This window comes from Lissotriton helveticus, chromosome 6 (genome assembly GCF_964261635.1).
Source record: "Lissotriton helveticus chromosome 6, aLisHel1.1, whole genome shotgun sequence".
NCBI classification, from domain to species: Eukaryota; Metazoa; Chordata; class Amphibia; order Caudata; family Salamandridae; genus Lissotriton; species Lissotriton helveticus.
In genome coordinates, this window is record NC_136067.1 from 32,529,640 (window position 1) to 32,547,721 (window position 18,082).

Below are 18,082 nucleotides of genomic sequence, written 5' to 3' on the forward strand. Positions count from 1 at the left end.
TCTCTCCTTTGTGACCTCTGTCATTATTGTATACCTGACACCACACACACACACACAGCAAAGAGGTGAAAGGCTCTCTCTCCTTTGTGACCTCTGTCATTATTGTATACCTGGCACCACACACACACACACACACACAGCAAAGAGGTGAAAGGCTCTCTCTCCTTTGTGACCTCTGTCATTATTGTATACCTGACACCACACACACACACACAGCAAAGAGGTGAAAGGCTCTCTCTCCTTTGTGATCTCTGTCATTATTGTATACCTGACACCACACACACACACACAGCAAAGAGGTGAAAGGCTCTCTCTCCTTTGTGACCTCTGTCATTATTGTATACCTGACACCACACACACACACAGTAAAGAGGTGAAAGGCTCTCTCTCCTTTGTGACCTCTGTCATTATTGTATACCTGACACCACACACACACACACACAGCAAAGAGGTGAAAGGCTCTCTCTCCTTTGTGACCTCTGTCATTATTGTATACCTGACACCACACACACACACACAGCAAAGAGGTGAAAGGCTCTCTCTCCTTTGTGATCTCTGTCATTATTGTATACCTGACACCACACACACACACACACAGCAAAGAGGTGAAAGCCTCTCTCTCCTTTGTGACCTCTGTCATTATTGTATACCTGACACCACACACACACACAATAAAGAGGTTGATAGAGCAAGATTTCGCATCGCGACTTGCTCGATTCATGAACCTCGAAACCGTTGTAACCTCGTAACGAATTGTACGTCTTACTAATATCTTTTATTTCCGATATATATGTATGATAGAGAAGCTTGCATATGTGTTCTACTAATACGATTAATCCGTGTCCCTAAAATGGCCGCTGCTTGTCTTTTCACTTTTGCGCATGCGTTAGTCACACTCACGTGACTCTACGTAGATGTAGTTCTGGAGGGAAAGGGTGCGCATGCGTAATACGCAGCTTTCGTGATAACGTGGTGATGCCCGTGCAGTTGCTCTCGTGTCCATGTATATGTTACTAATGTCTAATTGCATAGTATATTTTTCTGATGATGAATCTGAAGTACAAAGTCATGACATGTAATACAAGCATTTATTTCTATGTTTTAATTTGTTTTCGCTTACTTTTCATGTATCACGGGAAATGGGGGTCCAATTGGGTCATGAGCCATTTTGAAGGTCCTTTCTACGCATGCTCCAGAAGCAAGGCCAGAGGCAAAGCTTGGACCGTGGAACTCAGCCAGCTGGCAGCCACAGTCGAGAGGCTCCTGGGAGCGCTACCTCTGACCCAGGAGGATGGAGAAAATGTTCCTATGTTGTAACAAATGTATAAGTTTCCATTGTATTCTCTGCGACTTCTCGTGGGAACCCCAATCTTGCTAGGCGGCACCCTAGGATGCTAAGTAGGGCTTGTAATAGTCTGTTCTGATTGGTGTGCTGACCAAATCCTACCTTAGGACCAATCGAAATTTGGGGATTCTGACACTTTGCAACATTTGGGGGGTGGTACCCTGTCCCAAAACAGTATATCTACCCTGGGTTCACCTAGGGAAATTGCCCGACTTGTCTGAGTAGCTGACCTGTCACTGACCCAACGCACTCAAAAGGTGACTTGATACAGAGGAGCTGCGGAGCTCTCTGTCCGAAATTTGACCATAGACTCTGAAGGTTTTACTGAACCTTAAGTGCTGGCGAAGCACTTTGCTGGGGAATTCGCTGACCCAATCGGGGTCCTGATCGATAGCTGCAGAGAGGGTGGAGCGCAGGCGTTGCTTCCGAACTGCGGGTGCTGGTCGTATCCTGGTGGTCCTGTCCTGATCCTAATCTGAGGGTTTCCTGTCCTGTCCTGGGGGTCCATTTCTGCACCTGCTGTCCATTGAGGGGTATCCTTCCTTGAGGGTTTCCTGTCCTTAACTGACCCGTGGCCAGGGTTTGGTTTTTCACACCAGTCTAGGTAAATATCGCTCTAAATCTCTTGAAACTGCACCTTTCTATTTTCTGTCTTTGCTTCAATAAAGACATACCTTTGCACGTGAATTTATTTTCCATGCTTTCTCCTGCAACCATTGTATTTCATAAAGTCATTTGCATTTGATTTCATAGCGTGTTCCTATGTCACCCTACCTTTTAGAAATCATTTTCTGTATTGCAGTTTGCAATTTCCTGATATGGTCTTGGTTTTTCTCTCATAAACTGGCTAAAAGTAACTCAGATTTATAGCGTGGTCACTTTGCCCCTTATCTTAGTTTTCCCTCTCCCTTAGCGGGTTCCCTGTTGCACGAGCACTCTCTTTTGATAAACTGTATGACTGCCCTTTTATTTGAACTTTATATAAACTTTTATAAAACTTCTAGTTGTCCGTGGTCATTTTATGGAAAGTAAAGTTATATGATATTTGCTGCCTTTCCTTTTACAGCTAGCTCCCTGATCCATTGTGGTCATAGGTACCCGTAACAGTGGATGGTAAGTCGGGTACACTAGAAAATAGAAAAGGAACTCACAATTATTGGTAGTAGATTGTGTGGGCACCTGATCAATGCGTATGATAAAATAAAGTATATGGGCCCGAAGCCAGAAGTGGTGAAATTATTGGTTGGGTGACCCACGATCTCTAGCAAGGTGAAAGGCTATCTCTCCTTTGTGACCTCTGTCATTATTGTATACCTGACACCACACACACACACACAGCACAGAGGTGAAAGGCTCTCTCCTTTGTGACCTCTGTCATTATTGTATACCTGACACCACACACACACACACACAGCAAAGAGGTGAAAGGCTCTCTCTCCTTTGTGACCTCTGTCATTATTGTATACCTGACACCACACACACACACACAATAAAGAGGTGAAAGGCTCTCTCTCCTTTGTGACCTCGGTCATTATTGTATACCTGACACCACACACACACACACAGCAAAGAGGTGAAAGGCTCTCTCTCCTTTGTGACCTCTGTCATTATTGTATACCTGACACCACACACACACACACACACACAGCAAAGAGGTGAAAGGCTCTCTCTCCTTTGTGACCTCTGTCATTATTGTATACCTGACACCACACACACACACACAATAAAGAGGTGAAAGGCTCTCTCTCCTTTGTGACCTCGGTCATTATTGTATACCTGACACCACACACACACACACAGCAAAGAGGTGAAAGGCTCTATCTCCTTTGTGACCTCTGTCATTATTGTATACCTGACACCACACACACACACACACACAGCAAAGAGGTGAAAGGCTCTCTCTCCTTTGTGACCTCTGTCATTATTGTATACCTGACACCACACACACACACACACAATAAAGAGGTGAAAGGCTCTCTCTCCTTTGTGACCTCTGTCATTATTGTATACCTGACACCACACACACACACACACAGCAAATAGGTGAAAGGCTCTCTCTCCTTTGTGACCTCTGTCATTATTGTATACCTGACACCACACACACACACACACACACAGCAAAGAGGTGAAAGGCTCTCTCTCCTTTGTGACCTCTGTCATTATTGTATACCTGACACCACACACACACACACACAGCAAAGAGGTGAAAGGCTCTCTCTCCTTTGTGATCTCTGTCATTATTGTATACCTGACACCACACACACACACACAGCAAAGAGGTGAAAGGCTCTCTCTCCTTTGTGACCTCTGTCATTATTGTATACCTGACACCACACACACACACACAATAAAGAGGTGAAAGGCTCTCTCTCCTTTGTGACCTCGGTCATTATTGTATACCTGACACCACACACACACAGCAAAGAGGTGAAAGGCTCTATCTCCTTTGTGACCTCTGTCATTATTGTATACCTGACACCACACACACACACACACACACACACACACACAGCAAAGAGGTGAAAGGCTCTCTCTCCTTTATGACCTCTGTCATTATTGTATACCTGACACCACACACACACACACACACAGCAAAGAGGTGAAAGGCTCTCTCTCCTTTGTGACCTCTGTCATTATTGTATACCTGACACCACACACACACACACACAATAAAGAGGTGAAAGGCTCTCTCTCCTTTGTGACCTCTGTCATTATTGTATACCTGACACCACACACACACACACACACACAGCAAAGAGGTGAAAGGCTCTCTCTCCTTTGTGACCTCTGTCATTATTGTATACCTGACACCACACACACACACACACACAGCAAAGAGGTGAAAGGCTCTCTCTCCTTTGTGACCTCTGTCATTATGGTATACCTGACACCACACACACACACACAGCAAAGAGGTGAAAGGCTCTCTCTCCTTTGTGATCTCTGTCATTATTGTATACCTGACACCACACACACACACACAGCAAAGAGGTGAAAGGCTCTCTCTCCTTTGTGACCTCTGTCATTATTGTATACCTGACACCACACACACACACAATAAAGAGGTGAAAGGCTCTCTCTCCTTTGTGACCTCTGTCATTATTGTATACCTGACACCACACACACACACACACACAATAAAGAGGTGAAAGGCTATCTCTACTTTGTGACCTCTGTCATTATTGTATACCTGACACCACACACACACACACAGCAAAGAGGTGAAAGGCTCTCTCTCCTTTGTGACCTCTGTCATTATTGTATCCCTGACACCACACACACACACACACACACACAGCAAAGAGGTGAAAGGCTCTCTCTCCTTTGTGACCTCTGTCATTATTGTATACCTGACACCACACACACACACAAAGCAAAGAGGTGAAAGGCTCTCTCTCCTTTGTGACCTCTGTCATTATTGTATACCTGACACCACACACACACACACACACACAGCAAAGAGGTGAAAGGCTCTCTCTCCTTTGTGACCTCTGTCATTATTGTATACCTGACACCACACACACACACACACACACACAATAAAGAGGTGAAAGGCTCTCTCTCCTTTGTGACCTCTGTCATTATTGTATACCTGACACCACACACACACACACAGCAAAGAGGTGAAAGGCTCTCTCTCCTTTGTGACCTCTATCATTATTGTATACCTGACACCACACACACACACACAGCAAAGAGGTGAAAGGCTCTCTCTCCTTTGTGACCTCTGTCATTATTGTATACCTGACACCACACACACACACACACAGTAAAGAGGTGAAAGGCTCTCTCTCCTTTGTGACCTCTGTCATTATTGTATACCTGACACCACACACACACCCACACACACACACACACACAATAAAGAGGTGAAAGGCTCTCTCTCCTCTCTGACCTCAGCCATGGGTGAATACCTGACCCTCACACACACACACAAGCACACAATAAAGAGGTGAAAGGCTCTCTCTCCTTTGTGACCTCTGTCATTATTGTATACCTGACACCACACACACACACACACAATAAAGAGGTGAAAGGCTCTCTGTCCTTTGTGACCTCTGTCATTATTGTAACTCTGACGCCACACATACACACACACACACACACACAGTAAAGAGGTGAAAGGCTCTCTCTCCTCTCTGACCTCAGCCATGGGTGAATACCTGACCCTCACACACACACACAAGCACACAATAAAGAGGTGAAAGGCTCTCTCTCCTTTGTGACCTCTGTCATTATTGTCTACCTGACACCACACACACACACACACACAATAAAGACTCAAAAAGCTCTCTCTCCTTTGTGACCTCTGTCATTATTGTATACCTGACACCACACATACACACACACAGTAAAGAGGTGAAAGGCTCTCTCTCCTCTCTGACCTCAGCCATGGGTGAATACCAGACCCTCACACACACACACAATAAAGAGGTGAAAGGCTCTATCTCCTCTCTGACCTCAGCCATGGGTGAAAACCTGACCCTCACACACACACACACACACACACACAATAAAGAGGTGAAAGGCTCTCTCTCCTTTGTGACCTCTGTCATTATTGTATACCTGACACCACACACACACACACACACACAATAAAGAGGTGAAAGGCTCTCTCTCCTTTGTGACCTCTGTCATTATTGTATACCTGACACCACACACACACACACACACAAACACACACTCAATAAAGAGGTGAAAGGCTCAGTCGCCTTTCTGTCCTCAGCAGTAGGTGCATTCCTCACCCCCACGCACATACGCTCAATAAAGAGGTGAAAGGCTCAGTCTCCTTTCTGTCCTCAGCAGTAGGTGCATTCCTCACCCCCCACGCACATACGCTCAATAAAGAGGTGAAAGGCTCAGTCTCATCTCTGTCCTCAGCAGTAGGTGCATACCTGACAACCCACGCGCACACACACTCAATAAAGAGGCGAAAGGCTCTATCTCCTCTCTATCCTCAGCAGTAGGTGCACACACACTCAATAAAGAGGTGAAAGGCGCTGTCTTCTCTCTGTCCTCAGCAGTAGGTGCATACCTGACCCCACACGCACAATCAAGAGGTGAAAGGCTCAGTCTCCTCTCTGCCCTCAGCAGTAGGTGCATACCTGACCCCGCACGCAGACACACACTCAATAAAGAGGTGAAAGACTCAGTCTCCTCTCTGTCCTCAGCAGTAGGTGCATACCTCACCCCCCACGCAGACACACTAAAAAAAGAGGTGAAAGGCTCAGTCTCCTCTCTGTCCTCAGCAGTAGGTGCATACCTGACACCCCACGCACACACACTCAATAAAGAGGTGAAAGGCGCTGTCTCCTCTCTGTCCTCAGCAGTAGTGCATACCTGACCCTCCACACACAATCAAGAGGTGAAAGGCTCAGTCTCCTCTCTGTCCTCAGCAGTAGGTGCATACCTGACCCCCCACGCATACACACTCAGTAAAGAGGTGAAAGGCTCAGTCTCCTCTCTGTCCTCAGCAGTAGGCGCATACCTGACCACCCACGCACACACACTCAATAAAGAGGTGAAAGGCTCAGTCTCCTCTCTGTTCTCAGCAGTAGGTGCATACCTGACCCCCCACGCGCACACACACTCAAAAAAGAGGTGAAAGGCTCAGTCTCCTTTCTGTCCTCAGCAGTAGGTGCATACCTGACCCCCCACGCACACACACTCAATAAAGAGGTGAAAGGCTCAGTCTCCTCTCTGTCCTCAGCAGTAGGTGCATACCTGACCCCCCCCACACACACTCAATAAAGAGGTGAAAGGCTCTGTCTCCTTTCTATCCTCAGCAGTAGGTGCATACCTGACCCCCCCCCCCCACACACACACTCAGTAAAGAGGTGAAAGGCTCAGTCTCCTCTCTGTCCTCAGCAGTAGGCGCATACCTAACCCCCCACGCGCACACACACTCAATAAAGAGGTGAAAGGCTCAGTCTCCTTTCTGTCCTCAGCAGTAGGTGCATACCTAACCCCCCACGCGCACACACACTCAATAAAGAGGTGAAAGGCTCAGTCTCCTTTCTGTCCTCAGCAGTAGGTGCATACCTGACCCCCCGCGCACACACACTCAATAAAGAGGTGAAAGGCTCAGTCTCCTTTCTGTCCTCAGCAGTAGGTGCATACCTGACAACCCACGCGCACACACACTCAATAAAGAGGCGAAAGGCTCAGTCTCCTCTCTGTCCTCAGCAGTAGGTGCATACCTGACCCCCCACGCACACACACTCAATAAAGAGGCGAAAGGCTCAGTCTCCTCTCTGTCCTCAGCAGTAGGTGCATACCTGACCCCCCACGCGCACACACTCAATAAAGAGGCGAAAGGTTCAGTCTCCTCTCTGTCCTCAGCAGAAGGTGCATACCTGACCCCGCACGCACACAAACTCAATAAAGAGTTGAAAGGCTCAGTCTCCTCTCTGTCCTCAGCAGTAGGTGCATACCTAACCCCCCACGCGCACACACACTCAATAAAGAGGTGAAAGGCTCAGTCTCCTCTCTGTCCTCAGCAGTAGGTGCATACCTAACCCCCCACGCGCACACACTCAATAAAGAGGCGAAAGGTTCAGTCTCCTCTCTGTCCTCAGCAGAAGGTGCATACCTGACCCCCCACGCGCACACACACTCAATAAAGAGTTGAAAGGCTCAGTCTCCTCTCTGTCCTCATCAGTAGGTGCATACCTGACCCCCCACGCACACACACTCAATAAAGAGGTGAAAGGCTCAGTCTCCTCTCTGTCCTCAGCAGTAGGTGCCAACCTGACCCCCCACGCATACACACCCAGTAAAGAGGTGAAAGGCTCAGTCTCCTCTCTGTCCTCAGCAGTAGGCGCATACCTGACCACCCACGCACACACACTCAATAAAGAGGTGAAAGGCTCAGTCTCCTCTCTGTCCTCAGCAGTAGGTGCATACCTGACCCCCCACGCGCACACACACTCAATAAAGAGGTGAAAGGCTCAGTCTCCTTTCTGTCCTCAGCAGTAGGTGCATTCCTCACCCCCCACGCACATAAGCTCAATAAAGAGGTGAAAGGCTCAGTCTCCTCTCTGTCCTCAGCAGTGGGTGCATACCTGACCCCCCATGCACACACACTCAATAAAGAGGTAAAAGGCTCAGTCTCCTCTCTGTCCTCAGCAGTAGGTGCATACCTGACCCCCCACGCGCACACACACTCAAAAAAGAGGTGAAAGGCTCAGTCTCCTTTCTGTCCTCAGCAGTAGGTGCATTCCTCACCCCCCACGCACATACGCTCAATAAAGAGGTGAAAGGCTCAGTCTCCTCTCTGTCCTCAGCAGTAGGTGCATACCTGACCCCCCACACACACTCAATAAAGAGGTGAAAGGCTCTGTCTCCTCTCTATCCTCAGCAGTAGGTGCATACCTGACCCCCCACGCACACACACTCAATAAAGAGGTGAAAGGCTCTGTCTCCTCTCTATCCTCAGCAGTAGGTGCATACCTGACCCCCCCACACACACACTCAGTAAAGAGGTGAAAGGCTCAGTCTCCTCTCTGTCCTCAGCAGTAGGCGCATACCTGGCCACCCACGCATGCACACTCAATAAAGAGGTGAAAGGCTCAGTCTCCTCTCTGTCCTCAGCAGTAGGTGCATACCTGACCCCCCACGCGCACACACACTCAATAAAGTGGTGAAAGGCTCAGTCTCCTTTCTGTCCTCAGCAGTAGGTGCATTCCTCACCCCCCACGCACATACGCTCAATAAAGAGGTGAAAGGCTCAGTCTCCTCTCTGTCCTCAGCAGTAGGTGCATACCTGACAACCCACGCGCACACACACTCAATAAAGAGGCGAAAGGCTCAGTCTCCTCTCTGTCCTCAGCAGTAGGTGCATACCTGACCACCCACGCACACACACTCAATAAAGAGGCGAAAGGCTCAGTCTCCTCTCTGTCCTCAGCAGTAGGTGCATACCTGACCCCCCACGCGCACACACTCAATAAAGAGGCGAAAGGCTCAGTCTCCTCTCTGTCCTCAGCAGTAGGTGCATACCTGACCCCGCACGCAGACACACACTCAATAAAGAGGTGAAAGGCTCAGTCTCCTCTCTGTCCTCATCAGTAGGTGCATACCTGACCCCCCACGCACACACACTCAATAAAGAGGTGAAAGGCTCAGTCTCCTCTCTGTCCTCGGTGATAGGTGCATACCTGACCCCCACGGGCACACACTCAATAAAGAGGCGAAAGGCTCAGTCTCCTCTCTGTCCTCGGTGATAGGTGCATACCTGACCCCCCACGCACACACACTCAATGAAGAGGTGAAAGGCTCAGTCTCCTCTCTGACCTCGGTGATAGGTGCATACCTGACCCCCCACGCACACACACTCAATAAAGAGGTGAAAGGCTCTGTCTCCTATCTGTCCTCAGCAGTAGGTTCATACCTGACCCCCCACGCACACACACTCAATAAAGAGGTGAAAGGCTCAGTCTCCTCTCTGTCCTCAGCAGTAGGTGCATACCTGACCCCCACGCACACACACTCAATAAAGAGGTGAAAGGCTCAGTCTCCTCTCTGTCCTCGGTGATAGGTGCATACCTGACCCCCCACGCACACACACTCAATGAAGAGGTGAAAGGCTCAGTCTCCTCTCTGACCTCGGTGATAGGTGCATACCTGACCCCCCACGCACACACACTCAATAAAGAGGTGAAAGGCTCTGTCTCCTATCTGTCCTCAGCAGTAGGTTCATACCTGACCCCCCACGCACACACACTCAATAAAGAGGTGAAAGGCTCAGTCTCCTCTCTGTCCTCAGCAGTAGGTGCATACCTGACCCCCCCCGCGCACACACACTCAATAAAGAGGTGAAAGGCTCAGTCTCCTCTCTGTCCTCATCAGTAGGTGCATACCTGACCCCCCACGCACACACACTCAATAAAGAGGTGAAAGGCTCAGTCTCCTCTCTGTCCTCGGTGATAGGTGCATACCTGACCCCCACGGGCACACACTCAATAAAGAGGCGAAAGGCTCAGTCTCCTCTCTGACCTCGGTGATAGGTGCATACCTGACCCCCCACGCACACACACTCAATGAAGAGGTGAAAGGCTCAGTCTCCTCTCTGACCTCGGTGATAGGTGCATACCTGACCCCCCACGCACACACACTCAATAAAGAGGTGAAAGGCTCTGTCTCCTATCTGTCCTCAGCAGTAGGTTCATACCTGACCCCCCACGCACACACACTCAATAAAGAGGTGAAAGGCTCAGTCTCCTCTCTGTCCTCAGCAGTAGGTGCATACCTGACCCCCCCCCGCGCACACACACTCAATAAAGAGGTGAAAGGCTCAGTCTCCTCTCTGTCCTCATCAGTAGGTGCATACCTGACCCCCCACGCACACACACTCAATAAAGAGGTGAAAGGCTCAGTCTCCTCTCTGTCCTCGGTGATAGGTGCATACCTGACCCCCACGGGCACACACTCAATAAAGAGGCGAAAGGCTCAGTCTCCTCTCTGACCTCGGTGATAGGTGCATACCTGACCCCCCACGCACACACACTCAATGAAGAGGTGAAAGGCTCAGTCTCCTCTCTGACCTAGGTGATAGGTGCATACCTGACCCCCCACGCACACACACTCAATAAAGAGGTGAAAGGCTCTGTCTCCTATCTGTCCTCAGCAGTAGGTTCATACCTGACCCCCCACGCACACACACTCAATAAAGAGGTGAAAGGCTCAGTCTCCTCTCTGTCCTCAGCAGTAGGTGCATACCTGACCCCCACGCACACACACTCAATAAAGAGGTGAAAGGCTCAGTCTCCTCTCTGTCCTCGGTGATAGGTGCATACCTGACCCCCCACGCACACACACTCAATGAAGAGGTGAAAGGCTCAGTCTCCTCTCTGACCTCGGTGATAGGTGCATACCTGACCCCCCACGCACACACACTCAATAAAGAGGTGAAAGGCTCAGTCTCCTATCTGTCCTCAGCAGTAGGTGCATACCTGACCCCCCACGCGCACACACACTCAATAAAGAGGTGAAAGGCTCAGTCTCCTCTCTGTCCTCAGCAGTAGGTGCATACCTGACCCCCCACGCACACATACACTTAATAAAGAGGTGAAAGGCTCAGTCTCCTCTCTGTCCTCAGCAGTAGGTGCATACCTGACCCCCCACGCACACACACTCAATAAAGAGGTGAAAGGCTCAGTCTCCTCTCTGTCCTCAGCAGTAGGTGCATACCTGACCCCCCACGCACACATACACTTAATAAAGAGGTGAAAGGCTCAGTCTCCTCTCTGTCCTCAGCAGTAGGTGCATACCTGACCCCCCACGCACACATACACTTAATAAAGAGGCGAAAGGCTCAGTCTCCTCTCTGTCCTCAGCAGTAGGTGCATACCTGACCCCCCACCCACACACACTCAATAAAGAGGTGAAAGGCTCTCTCTCCTCTCTGACGTCAATTGGAGGTGAACACCTGGCCACACCCACAATAAATATGGAAATAATGACAACCATGCAGTAACCCCTCTCCCTGCACTGCAGAGTCTGCTGCAGCCCTCCTGGGGTAACAAGAAGCAGTCATGCGAGCGCCTCCCTCAGGTTCGGTCTGACACAACAAGCATTGGCAAAACAACAGTTCTCACCTTCGTGACCATTTGGTGTTGCTAATGTTTTTTAGCCATGTTGCTGCGCATCCCTCCCCACCCCCTCCCCCCATACTGTGCATCGTCTGCTGGGGGCGCACCCGTGAGCCCCCGGGGGCTGTGTTGCTTGAACCCTCGCAGCTACAACCTGAGGGGTGACAGAGCCACAAACACACGTCTCGGCTGCAACATTGCAAAGCACCTTACCAGCAGCTGGCGCTGACCCCGGGGTCAAGCCTCCTCTTCAGGCGGTGGCTGTCGGGCACTGTCCTCCCACTGCCAGCAGGTGCCACGGGGCCACTGTCCACGAGGCGCCACTGGGGCCCCTCCGGCCACTGTCCACAAAGTGCTTCAGGGGCCACCCCTGCCTCTGTCCACAAGGCGCCTCTTGGGCCCTCCTGCCCAGGCTGACCGATGCCACCTGGGTGCCACAGGGCCACAACCTCCGCAAGGTGCCACTGGGGCCCCTCAGCCCAGTCTGACCGGTGCCACCCGGGCCCTCTCCGTCCACACTCAGCAGATGCCGATGCTGCTGCCCGGCAGATGCCCACGCTGTCCTCTCGCAGCCAGGCTGGCACTCCCTGCCCAGGCTGTCCCGTGGCACACACTGTGCCCTGTCCGCGCGCTCTGGCCAAACTCCAGCGCCGGCCCTGCTGACCGGGCAGAAACTTATCAGCACCCAAAGCTGCAATCACTGCTGCTGGGAGCACAGTACAGCCCCCCCCTCCACCCCCACCCCCGGCGCCCTGCACAGCCCCTCCCGGGGAGCTGGCACCGCCTGCCCAGTGGATCCAGAGCACAAATATTGGGAATCCCCGACCTTTGCACCCTCAGAGTCCCGACTCCACCGGTAAACACCCGTGACTGTGGCAGAGCGGCTCAGCACACTGCTGCCCCCAGGGCGGCCTTAGGCAGGGGCGAGAGGGGCCTCCGCCCAGGGCGCCAACACTCCGAGGGGCGCACGGGCCTGTGCGCATCGAGGTGATGAGGACAGCAGCGCCCCTGCCAGCCGGGGCCGTGCCCCCGAGGACTCGTATCTGTCAGACTTCCCAGTAAGTGGTGTTAAATGTTTTTAACACCCCAGTGCCCCCTTCTTGCCCTCACCCTCTGCCCCCTGCTGGCACAGAGCAACAAAGCCATCACCTGGGTGAGGCAGCCCAGCTGTCGGTGGTCTGGGTGCGCTGCCCGGAGACCTCTGTTTGAAGGGGGCAGTCCCTGCTCATCTGGGGACTGACAGTGAACTTAAACACCCCCCCCCCCTCATTTAATTGACTATCATAAGTAATGGGGGCACATGTGTCTCTGCCCAGGGCGCTATCGAACCAAAGGCCGGCTCTGGCTGTCCCAGCACTGTCACAGCGCCTCGAGCCGGGCCTCTGCCCGCTTCTGAACCAGTACTGAGACCCACATACTACTAATATGATTATTTATTCGCTCAATAGCATGATCATACACATATCATAAAAACACACAAAAACATATTAATAAATCTCAATACATAAGTTCATCAGTGATATATACAAGTACATCAAAACTTCAAGTACAATGTCTAAAAAAACAAATATTATGATAGGGTTTGTCACCAGATCAAGGATTAAAAAGATTATAAACAATGAAATAAAATGTATAAAATCAGTTATATGTTGAGGAGAGCTAATGCATTTAGCTTACAGCACTAGGCTCACAACTGGGCCCTCTCTGTTATTCCCCCTGCTTCAGTGGTGGGTGTTCGAATAACCGCTTTGGGTTTCAACCAGCAGGCATTCTGGGATCGATTCACAGAACTAACTTAAGACAAAATCTTAAACTTACTACTATTTTGGTATTCACAGAAGGCACTTACTCATTTCGGTATTCACAGAAGTTAGGACTCCTAACTTTAGTACTCTTAAATGCCTTCTGTGAATACCAAAAGTCTTAAAATTAGGATTTTTCTCAGTTTAGGAGTAGTAAAGTTAGGACTCCGACCTTTAGGACTCCTAAACTGAGAAAAATCCTAACTTTAAGACTTTTGGCATTCACAGAAGGCATTTAGGAGTCCTAAAGTTAGGACTTCTAACTTCTGTGAATACCAAAATGAGTAAGTACCTTCTGTGAATACCAAAATGGTAGTAAGTTTAGGATTTTGTCTTAAGTTAGTTCTGTGAATCGGGCCCATAGAAAATATCTGGATAAGGTAAAAACAAGCAATTTGGTTGTGTCGGAGCTAAAAACACGCAGGGCATCTGAGCGACGGGAAAATGACAACACCCGGCATGCAGGAATAATCAATTTATATAGGGCAGAAAAAAATAATGTTCAATAGTTTCGATAGCAGAGTTACAGGACGGGCACATAGGAGAAGTGGTAGAGTTTGTCCGCTTGCTTCTAATAGGTTTTGGTTGAAACAATTCATACTTCAGTGACCCATTGGTGTCTCAAACTAGCCAACAGGCTTAAGGGCCCAGGTCAAGAGGCTAATGATATGCCAGCTGGGTGGAGACTACATACATGCCAACATTTGCAAAGCAGAAAGATGGAGTTTTAAGAAGAAGAATCGGGGAGATACATTTTCCCCATTGACTTGTATTGAAGTAAATTAAAGCCATTTTTGGATTTAAAATTGGGAGTCTCCCGCCTGAATCGGGTCTGATGGCATGTATGAAACTAGGAGATGCCAGGGGTAACAAGAGGATGTTGGCACAAGGGAGTGTGCCAGTTCCACACTGGCCCAGGAGGCTCGGCTGCGCTTTACCACAGTGTGACAACTGTCCACCCATAAAGAACAATTAGATTTAACAAATGCTTTACACGATAAATAAACCGGTCCTACTGACATTTTCATAACATCTCCCATTAAATAGATTAGAGCTATGGCATCAGACACAACATTTCCCAGTGAACCAGTGAGGTGTTTTGCATTTCTCGCTGCCTTGTTATCGTAAAATCAGCTCAGGTTTACTGTATTGAACATAATATCACACACGCCCACTGGCCGGGCTTAGCGGGGCGATAAATTAACGTTTGTAGGTCATTCATGGCCTGATCCCACACCACGTGCCTGGCTGCGTGTGACCCATCTCTAATACTGCAGAAGCGTAGTGGATGTGGGTCCAAGCGAAGGTAACAACATTGGCGACGAGGATGCAGCACTACCCTGAGTAAAGCCAGAGCAATACTAGAAGGTAGAGCCGCAAACCCAAGCACCGCTGTCACCGACTGCATGAAACATTAAAGCAGGGGCAATTTCTAAGTGCGCATGATGGGTTGGTCAGCCTTCTAGAGTCGGCCAAATAGTCATGCACACTTAGCATGTTCTCCACCCGGATGAATTGCGCAGCCTGGGTGGAGAACATGTACAGACTTCCAGTCCCTGTCTGAGTGCCGAACCACTGTGCTCAAACCAATCACGACGCTGCTGTCATGCTGATTACAGCCGTGTTGAGATTGGGTTAGGGGAGTCTGGGAACCTGTGTGCTTCCTATATCAGACCGAGGAAAGGTGGCGTCTGTTAAGTAAGTGGATTAAAAAATATATATCCCTGCCTCACCACTACAGCCCCATAGCAGCCGCTACTGCTGGTGAAACCTGCACACACTGCCACTGGTCACACTTTGACAGACAAAACAACACTCACTACAGCACAGAAGTGAAATCACTCAACCTGCTGTCACAATACAGGCCTTCAGAAATGACACAAGAAGAAAATAAAAAAGATAAACTGGATTATTACAAGATACCGTGAAGTCCAGAAAACTGGTCATGAGCCACAACAGAGAAGAGCATGGCTGACGACCAACAGCTCATTGGTGGTGAAGATTGACAGAGACTTCAACCCCCAAATCAGTGCATGCCGCCCCAGTCTCTAGCCCGCCATTCAGGGAACTGCTTGACACTGGCACAGCGGCGCCAAGATGGAAAAACGTTGCTGGGGAGACTTAACGACTGCTTTAGGGGCACGGCAAAGCGGTCATTACTGTTAGTGCTGATATAGGCAACCCTCCCCACACATGATGAACATAGTATGCAATAAATAATCACACAAAAAACAGGTTTGTTGGAAAACAGTTTGCTGCAGGTTTATTTCATACAAGAAGTATGCCAACGTGGTGGGTTAACTTACGGGCGATCCAAGGGCAGGCAGCGATGACTGACCTAAGCTGCCCTGCCTGCCTGATGAGCCAAACTGCACTGTGGCCAACCCAATCGGTGCTCCCATTTATTTGGGAATTATCCCCCTTAAATACAGTGGAACAACCAGTCCATGACCTTACTCATGCATTTTTAGGGGCTGAGCGTTGCAAGGCAAGCCCCTGGTTGCTCAGGCTTACAACCGCCCGAAGGACTAGTGGGGCGCTGACGATTATCCAGGGTTCTGCTGCAGAGACTCCTGGGGTATGGCATAGGGCACCCCTGTTATGCTCCTGAAGAGGGTCCCCACTATGTAGCAGTCAGCCTCCGGATCGCCCTGTAACTCCGCCAAAGCCCTGTCTGTGGCCACCGTCATATACGAGGACCCCCCCCCCCCACCATGGCAGGCTCCATAACCTCCTGTTACCTGCAGATATCAGTCCTTCTAGCTGGACCAATTCCCTATCTACCTCTGGCAGGTGTGCCCCGTCCCTATCAAGGTAGCATGTGGTGGTTACACTAATGGGGCCACGCCAAATTTACCAAGCTCGTCTTATTCTATTTGATTTTGAATTTGACTTGAACCAAGCCCTCCTGCTTGGTGGGCTTGTGCTTGGCTTTATTTACCCTTCTGTAGGCAAGTTCGATGGCCTCCCCCGAAGTTGACAACTACTGTTCTCCTCTTTAACCACAATTCCAAGTGATGGCCCTATGGTGCCCTCTGTTCCAATTTGGGCCTTCTGATTGGTGATTGGCACAGCCCTGTATTTACCCCTCACTGCCCAGTCCCTGAATTTAGGATTTGCTGGGAAGCATAGTGGGGTTCGCCTCCAAGACCCCGAAAAGAGATTTGTTAATAAGTTATTATTTGTGGCCAACATATTCCCCGTATCTTTACTCGCTGACCTCCAATTGTATGGGAGTACAGAGCTGGCAAGAAATAGGCCAGTGGGCGGGGGCAGGTATAAGTAACTCCCCCGACTCTCTGAACGCCCAAAGTGACGTGGCCTCAGCACCGGCCTTTGGGGGACTCCCCGGGGGTCCCCACATCTAAAGTGTGGTGATGTGCCTAATGCAGCACTAAGGTGGCCGCCTATTCATATGGGCACACGGCGTGCGCCACAGGCAGCCTCATTCATTTTGGGGTAAACAGACATATTATCGACTTTTTTCTTTCCACCTACAGAAATATCGAGTTAGAAATATCGCAGGGACAGAATATCGACATCAAGAATATCGGTGACCAGAAAATCGACATGAAGGCTATCCAAAACTTTCCCTACTGTTGCAATCTCTGGAGTGGGAATAGTAATTTTTACCCCTACGCTATCCAGCGCTTTCCCTACTGTTGCACTCACTGGAGTGGTAATTATCATTTTTACCCCTACGCTATCCAACGCTTTCCCTACTGTTGCACTCACTGGAGTGGGAATTAAAAAAAAACTATCTTTTTTGCAACGATATTTTTTTCCCGATATTTTTGTACTTACCATAATATAGACAAGACTTCGATATTCTGGATCTCGATATTTCGCCTCCGATATTTTTGACGTTGATATTCTTGTAGTCTATATTCTGTCAGTGATTCTCATTTTGGTAGGGGAGAGATATATAAACTGTTTGAGAATCTTTCTAACACTGGGCCGAACATGGCTATGAGACTGGAGAGGTGGCTCTGAAAAGACACTATGACGTCCAAATGAATCTGGAATATGATAGATTCAAATTAAGACAGGCAGAACTGGGCCAAGGGGAATCAATGGGCGGCTTTTTATGCAAGAATGAGGGAGCTAGCAGCACATGCTGGAATGGGGATCCAGGGACAGATGTTTGCACCCAAACCATACAGGGATGTTGCTCAGTGCTATGACGGCTCATCCGAAGGAAACCAGAGCTGACGCTGGACGCCATGTTGGTGCTGACCTTGTCACATGACCTTTCAAACAACAATACAGAAGAAATGAACTCCGCCCTGGCTCATGTGAACAGAGCCCCTCGAGCAAAAAAAGATCCCGGATGTGATCAGGCG

General features: G+C 49.5%; 1 protein-coding gene across 2 annotated transcripts in view; it reads right to left on the reverse strand.

Moving 5' to 3' along the window:
• Window positions 1-12,645, reverse strand: part of SLC29A1 (solute carrier family 29 member 1 (Augustine blood group)) — a 471,283-nt gene extending 458,638 nt beyond the window's left edge. Inside the window, exon 1 of one of the 2 annotated variants that reach the window (XM_078647310.1) lies at window positions 12,151-12,645. The gene's annotated coding sequence lies outside the window, so the exon portion shown is untranslated. The remainder of the gene's footprint in view (window positions 1-12,150) is intronic. The other variant, XM_078647306.1, reaches the window with a different exon arrangement.
• Between the last annotated feature and the right edge of the window lie 5,437 nt (window positions 12,646-18,082).